The 7,500-nt window shown below is 44.2% G+C and overlaps 1 pseudogene across 1 annotated transcript in view; it reads right to left on the bottom strand.

Moving 5' to 3' along the window:
- Positions 1 to 7,180, bottom strand: part of LOC311372667 (integrin alpha-1-like) — a 15,411-nt pseudogene extending 8,231 nt beyond the window's left edge. Inside the window, exons 1-8 of the transcript in view lie at positions 7,071 to 7,180; positions 5,589 to 5,677; positions 4,236 to 4,350; positions 3,821 to 3,948; positions 2,778 to 2,926; positions 1,606 to 1,756; positions 990 to 1,164; positions 528 to 601 (exon numbers count right to left, since the gene is read on the bottom strand). The product of the transcript in view is annotated as an integrin alpha-1-like (transcript). The remainder of the gene's footprint in view (positions 1 to 527; positions 602 to 989; positions 1,165 to 1,605; positions 1,757 to 2,777; positions 2,927 to 3,820; positions 3,949 to 4,235; positions 4,351 to 5,588; positions 5,678 to 7,070) is intronic.
- Positions 7,181 to 7,500: the final 320 nt, after the last annotated feature.

The following is a 7,500-nucleotide window of genomic DNA, read 5'->3' as shown; positions in this document are numbered from 1 at the left end:
CACACACGCATGGGGAACAACACATAAAGTTGACCGCCTGCAGATACATTTATTAGCTAATATTCGGCAGTTGATCTACTCATGGGTTGTTCTTTAGGACAATTATTTGTACAACGCATGAGAAACATTACAAAATATATTATATTTATAGATCACAAATATCACATTTGCATATTTCATTGCGATAATAAAGGTGCCACGTGTTATATTTGGCCAACTGTTGAATTAGTCCTCCACAAAATAGGGGGCGTCATATTACCCGAACATTTGCCCAATCACACGCAGCATAGCAAGCTAGGAGGACACCTATTGTACTCCAACCCCACCTAGATGTCAGTCCTCGCATGCTTCCCTCCTTGAAGGCTTTCGGGGGGTTTGTATCCCCCGAGGGGTTCTGGGTAGAGTATCCTCGGGCTGTTACGTGGGTTAGGTTACGGGCTGCTGTCACTCTCCATCTGAGCGTGGGCCGGATGAGGCCCCTACAGACCGTAACTGGGATAACGCTGTAAACACGCGGGGTTACTCACTTTATATGTGTGTGCGCTGAAGCCTGCCTGGGACATCTCCCTGGCAAACGACGAGGTGTGGTTGCCAGATGTTGCTGGGGATTGAGAAGTTGATCAGTAAATATGTTTAATACAAAATTGCACTCACCCAACACTCAACTAGCACTCACTTGCTATTAAAATGTGCTATATAAATAAAGATGATGATGATGAAGATGGTTATGATGAATATTATTATAGATGTATAAATACGTTTCATTAATTAAGTATAATATCCTATAAAATCCGGTTATATGAGTGGTAGAAGTGTTAAAGTTTAGGTAGGCCACTGTCCAAGGCAATGAGTTTCCATGTAGTGTTAAAGTATAGGTAGGCTCCTGTCCAAGGCAATGAGTTTCCATGTGAGTGTAGTGTTAAAGTATAGGTAGGCCACTGTTCTAGGCAATGAGTTTCCATGTGAGTGTAGTGTTAAACCAAATGTACCCTCCAAGGCGAAGATGCGGCTCCCCAGAGCATCTACGATGGTGAGCAGGGCCACCTCGTCGGACACGTTGAAGAAGTGATCTCCCAGTGGTTCGCTGGAAATGGATTTAATCTCGTTGATAAACTTATGGACTTCGGCAGCACTTTTGTTCTGACGGTTGTAGTCTCCCAAAACCTGGAAACACACAAATACAAAGATTAAGTACAGAGGCCGGTGTAGGGGAACCAGTGCATACAGAAACCAGTGTGTACAGAAACCATTACAGCAATCAGGGTGTACAGCAACCAGTGTGCACAGAAACCAGTATAGCAAACAGGGTGTACAGAAACCAGTGTTTACAGAAACCAGTACAGCAACCAGTGTGTACAGCAAACAGTACAGCAACCAGTGCGTACAGAAACCAGTACAGCAACCAGGGTGTACAAAAACCAGTATAGCAACCAGTGTGTACAGAAACCAGGGTGTACTGCAACCAGTACAGCAACCAGTGGGTACAAAAACCAGTACAGCAACCATGGTGTACAGCAACCAGTGTGTACAGAAACCAGCACATAAACCAGTGTGTACAGAAACCAGTACAGCAACCAGTGTGTACGGTAACCAGCGTGTACTCACGGCGATTCCGAAGCGCTCAATGCCGTCGTCTTGACACTCCTTGATGACTCTGTCCAGCTCATGGGAGTCATGTGACTCTCCGTCCGTCACGATCACCATCACCTTCTTCACCCCCGGCCGCGCCCCTCGCTCCTCCATGAAGGCCTCTTTCCTGATTGGTCAGAATGTGTTTATTATCGTTTATCATTTCTTCATGCATTTTACCCCTTTAAGTTCACACTGCCCCAACAAACACCAACACCCAACTCCGGGAAAGTTGGCTGAAGTGATTGGACAACAACAACACTTAATCTGACTTAGCAGCCAACAACCATAAACATACATGGCAAAATGTGTGTCGGGGTTCAAGGGTGTTTGTTGGGGCAGTGTGCAAAGGCAGTGAAGAGGCCTACTAGAACACGGAAAAAAACACTACATAGCATTACAAAAAAAAAGATCAACCTAACACAGATGGAGAATAAAGAGCACAATAATAAACAAACACAACACAAACCTAGAGGGGGTTTATAGCGAAGCATTCCCTGGAGGAGCGGTTTATTGCTTGGTTTATTCTTGAGAAACTTTCTAGCGCCGATTTTTTTCAATGGAGTACATAGCTGCAGTTAAAAGTTGAACGTTACATAGTGCAGGTTTGAACCAACTAAGTGCAGCCGACATGAGGAAAACAACTCTCCAATAACTGTCAACCTGGGATCTTGTGACTACTTCACCTCCTTAAGGCACGGGGTCAAGTGTGAGTTCATCTTCCTTGAGGTTAATGTAGCACGGCCTAACCCTAGCCCGCTCACAGACATGGAACCCGTAGGCCTACCAGCCCCTCAACAATGGGCGTTGTTGTGCTTGCGAATTACACTCCATCTTCACCAAGCAAACACAAGACATTACTCACTTAGGTCAAACACGCAGGAAATTTCAGAATTTATCTTCCTCACTTCGCTTTTGAATGGGATTGACGTTAGTTGATTTTAAATCTATTTAACGGAGGATTTCAATAGACTCCAACCTCCAGACCTGTGATCAATTCAGCCTTGCTTGTCTAGACATGCAGCATAAATCCTCCATCTACTTACACACACTGCCCACATCTGATGCTCTCAGTAGTAATGCTTGGGGTCTAACCCCGCCCTGGTGTGACAGAGTCCAATCAGAAGCGACGGGTTCTGGTCCAGTACCTGGCGGTCTCGATGCCCGAGGCGGTCATGGTCTTGATGCCCGTGTCCTGGGGTAAGTCCCGGACTTTCCTGAGCAGCGACTCCCTGTTGTCAAACTGACTCAGGTTGACGCGATGAGTCACATTCTCTCCGTACGATACGATGCCCACCTGGGATTTGAATCGACATACACACACACACACGCACGCACACAGACAAACACGCATATTTACGCACACTTGCAAATACACACATACGCAAACAGCGTTTGTGTTGTTCGTTGTTCCAAAAATGCTCTCGTGGAATCCTCTTGGCAAACATGTAGAATTCCTATATTTCCATAATGAAATCATTCTTTGTACGTATTAGAATATTATCACATATAACTGATTTATGATCCCTACAGCTATATCCTACACCCATCTGTTGGTCGGCCAATGAACTGCTGGAGAGGCTCCAATATTGACCGTATTGTGTTTGATTGTCCTTGGTCCCACTAATAACAAGTCATTTATGAAAGGGCCTGCAACGAATTGACTCCATATTAAATCATGAGCCTTAATATTTCCATCTTCTTCCTGTCTCTGTGATAGAATTGGTCTGCTGCTAGAGACGGGAGTCTGGTGAGGATGTGGTTTGGTTCTGGTGGTGCTGCTCCTATGACTCAACGCTCAGAATTCAGCGCAAACCAAAGACTTTAGCAGCCATGGAAGATGTGACTTACAAGCCATCGGGCTCCAGCGGGTACAAGAATAAAAGTCTCTTTCCAGTGTGTCTCTCTGGAAAACTGCACTAGCTCACCAACTAGAGTCACATTTAGAACCAAAAAACTATGAATAAAAATAACTAGGGGCCACCCAGGTTAAAATGGTAATAATTGTTCATTCCAGATTGTTTTGTGGAGAATAAACATTCAGACACAATAGCAACAGAGCTTGGGTGGGGGTGTTTGTTGGGGCAGTGTGCCTTTTAATGGTGTAAAACACATAAAGAAACGATAAATGATAAGAAACACGTTCTGACCATATATATAATAAATACACTCATCCGGTGCTTCTCCTAACCTGTGAGAGCTGAGGTCCTATCTCAATGTCGGCGAGGAACTTAAGCAGGAAGTCCAGGATGCTAGACCAGGGGTAGATACTGTTGGAGCCGTCCAGGACGATCACAATGTCCAACTCCTTGGCACAATCTGGAGAGCGGACAAACAAATGAAAATGGGTCAAAGAAAAGAAAACAACACCACGCAAACAAGCTTCCATTATTTTTTATCGATTTTTTATTTCAGTGTGTGATGATTTAAAGAAGAGAAAGAAGGATGTTGTGAAAAGAGAGCCAAAGTGAGGCTTCAATTGTGTCCTCTTCTTCAAAGCCATTGATATCATTGTACTCTATTGTAGCTCCAATGAGCTGGTGGATTGTCTCAGTGGAAGGGTGTTCAAGAAGAGAGTGATATACATATACTGTACTATACTATACCTTGTACTGCCGGTGCTATGGAGTTCAGGACCTCAAAGGAGGAGCTGACGTTGGCACAGACACCGGAGATGAACTGCTGCTGACCACACATATACCCATACTGAGGACCACAGGCCTGTATGGACGGACACACACACACACACACACACACGTAACAATGGTAAATGGAATGGTAAATGGACTGCATTTATATAGCGCTTTTTTGTAACCAGTGACCACCCAGAGCGCTTTACAATATTGCCTGACAATCACCCATTCATGCACACATTCACACACCGACGGCGGCGTCAGCCATGCAAGGCGACAGCCAGCTCGTCGGGAGCAGTGAGGGTGAGGTGCCTTGCTCAGGGACACCTCGACACTCAGCTAGGAGGAGCCGGGAGTCAATCAACCTTGCAGTTACCAGCCGACCCGCTCTACCTCCTGAGCTACTGCCGCCCAACAATGCTGATGACAACAGTCCTCTATGGACACCCCCCCCCACACACACACACACACACACACACACACACACACACACGTAACCATAATGATGACCACAGGCCTGTATTGACACACACGAACATGCATGCATACACACGCACGGATACAAGCACAGGATATCCTGATTCAGATGCAAGATGCGGCGATCCTAATCAATTCACTTTTAAGTGCATTGAGTGCATTGTGCGCATAGTTTATCAAGTCATATGTTAATGCGTGGATTTATCGACCATGTATGTATGTACATTCTTACTATGACAGCATCTAGGACACTTCCTCATTCAGAAGGCATCTCTTCGTGCCACAGAACACATTGGAATACTCTAGTGGCCCGGTGCTGAACGCAACGCACCCATGTGTAACCTCATAATCCACCGCGACAAATTGTGTTTCATGCCTGGAATACATGGCTGCCATTTTCATCCATCAACAGAGAACATCTTATATGACATATTACATTACATGTAATGTGTTATGTATGCTAAGATCATATTATCCAACACACATTAACGGCATACAAACAGCAGTGAACAGGTTATTGCCTGTTCACTGCCTGTTCATTGCCTACATAATAACATAGCACACAAACAGCAAACTAAGAACATATTAGCATTAGTTGAATAGTATGTTAACAGTGTAATAACAGTTATCGACATTATTAACACCTCTAACATATTGTCAGCCAGTTAACATAGTGACATAGCAATATCTCGTTAACAGCATGGCAACAGCATATTAACAGCCAATAAAAGGCAGAATGAAAGCATATTTATTAAAGAGGACTGGTTGGAGGCCTCTTGTGCTTCTGCAGGGAGCTCCTCTGAAGGAACAACGTACACAACAGTGTTGCAGTATTTATTGTTTCCTTACCAGAAACCCTCCGCTGGGATTGGTCACCAGCGTGGTTCCCATGGTCATGTTCTCCTTGACTTCACGCAAGTTGGGAACCGTTGTGTTTTCTGAGGAAAATATGGATGAACAAACAATGTGTGTGTGAGAGAGATAGAGTGAGGATGAGAGAGAGAGAGAGAGAGAGAGAGAGAGAGAAGAGAGAGAGAGAGAGAGAGAGAGAAAGAAAGACAAAAAAGAGAGAGAGAGAGAGAGAGAGAGAGAGAGAGAGAGAGAGAGAGAGAGAGAGAGAAAGAAAGACAGAGAGCGAGAGGGAAAAGAGAGAGAGAGAGAGAGAGAGAGAGAGAGAGAGAGAGAGAGAGAGAGAGAGAGAGGGAGGCCATTTCTTCCTATGTGAACTTTTCAAACGGCTGGTGCTTCTCTTCTCTCTCTCCACGTCCCTCTTTCATGACTACTGACATGTAGCTATTTATAGAACTTTAAATTACTTTACCATACTTTCTATGACTGCTCAGACACAAGCATATAAGACACGTAGAGTGAAGAGAAGAGACAACCACTTGTGTTAATATCAAATATTAGGACAAGACAAGACAAATTATTGTATTTCATATATAGTGGTGAACTGTTCTTGACCTCAGATACTGGGAGCATGTGGATCTTCTCTGCCTTTCTGTAGCAGATGTTCACCAATTACTGGAATCAGCCAATCACCTTCTATTTTTCATTTAAGTTAATTGGATGGCATTTTATTCTCCAGAGTAATTAAGTGTCAACAGTTTATCATGGTGATAAGTGGTTAAGTGGGTAAGTATGGAGAAATCTGCTCTTGTCAAGCTCCATTTCATAAGAGCCCACTATTATGAAATCTCATACAAGGTCTCACTCATAACGAGGGGCGTTTGCTCAGTAGGCGATGATTTGAAGGAAATTATTGCGTATATTTTTGCATTGATTTCACACTTCAACTCATATTGCATATAACCTCAGTTCATGCTCTTTTGAGCAATGACTGTAATGGCCTGCACTCATTGTCGGTGTAAGGAGCATGGACTCACAGCTCAAAAACAGCAACACATGTTCATCTGAATGACACAAGGCTAGGTTTCACTGTTACCCAAGTGGAGGGGGCCCCATGGTCTAGGATATTAGCTTTTGTTGATGGAAGGATTAAAAGTCAAACCCATGTTTATTTGTCGTCTTCCCCTCTAATGAGTGTCTGTTCCTTCCAATTAGAACCAGATCTGACTTGACTTGAATACTTCCAACGTCTATAAACAATAATATTCATTCTTTGTTATCTCACACACACACACGCACGCACGCACACACACACACTCACCCTCACACACACGCACACAGATACGCACACAAGAACGCACACACACACACACACACACACACACACACACACACACACACACACATACACACGCAAGAACGCACGCACACACACACACACACACGCACACAGAGACACACACACACACACACACTCCTTACGGGGCAACTCCAGCTTGATACAGGTGTTGTCTCCTCTTCCCACAGGGCACTTGTAGACGTCTCCTGTCCTCTTCGATGGTTGGCCAGCATGTGGTGATCCAATGAGAACCCTGCAAAACACAGACAACAGCGTCACACATCACATATTCTAAAACTTTAAATGTATCTATTTTTTTTAATATTCGAAATATAGTTAAACATATACATGAATTATTGTTGTAACATGTTGACACATAGTTTGGTCCACAGAAAGACCAAAGACCAGCCATACAGATCACCAGACGGACAGATAAACAGATAGAAACAGTGCGTCATTCGGTGTGAGTAAATGGATGCTAAATCAGTCCCAGTTATCTGCCTTCGTCTAAACACCGTGGCCAACATTCCTTCGCTCTAATGGGGTCTAAGGAACACAAGGGTCTGGGACAGC

Source organism: Micromesistius poutassou, assembly GCF_964030765.1.
Source record: "Micromesistius poutassou genome assembly, contig: SCAFFOLD_5501, whole genome shotgun sequence".
NCBI classification, from domain to species: Eukaryota; Metazoa; Chordata; class Actinopteri; order Gadiformes; family Gadidae; genus Micromesistius; species Micromesistius poutassou.
This window is presented reverse-complemented; position numbering and strand designations above follow the sequence as displayed.